Source organism: Etheostoma spectabile, chromosome 1, assembly GCF_008692095.1.
Source record: "Etheostoma spectabile isolate EspeVRDwgs_2016 chromosome 1, UIUC_Espe_1.0, whole genome shotgun sequence".
NCBI lineage: Eukaryota > Metazoa > Chordata > Actinopteri > Perciformes > Percidae > Etheostoma > Etheostoma spectabile.
This window is the reverse complement of record NC_045733.1, coordinates 27,832,641-27,832,841: the sequence shown is the minus strand read 5'-3', so window position 1 is coordinate 27,832,841 and position 201 is coordinate 27,832,641. Positions and strand designations below refer to the sequence as shown.

General features: G+C 27.9%; 1 protein-coding gene across 1 annotated transcript in view; it reads left to right on the top strand.

Annotated features, from left to right (window-relative positions):
* tm2d3 (TM2 domain containing 3) overlaps positions 1-201 on the top strand; it is a gene marked incomplete at its 5' end in the record, with an annotated part of 6,103 nt that overhangs the window by 1,467 nt on the left and 4,435 nt on the right.

Sequence of the window (201 nt, the reverse complement as noted above, 5' to 3'; positions counted from 1 at the left end):
AATATAAATGAGATACTAGGAAAAAATATACATACATACAGTATACATGAAATAATGTTGAAATAAAATATAAGAATAAATGTTTAAATATATACAGGATGGGAAAACAAAATGTGCAACTGCTTTAAATAATATGCTAAAGGTATGCTAAAATGTAAATGAACCAGTTGTGCAGGTTGCCCTTAGTGCAGTATTGTGGTG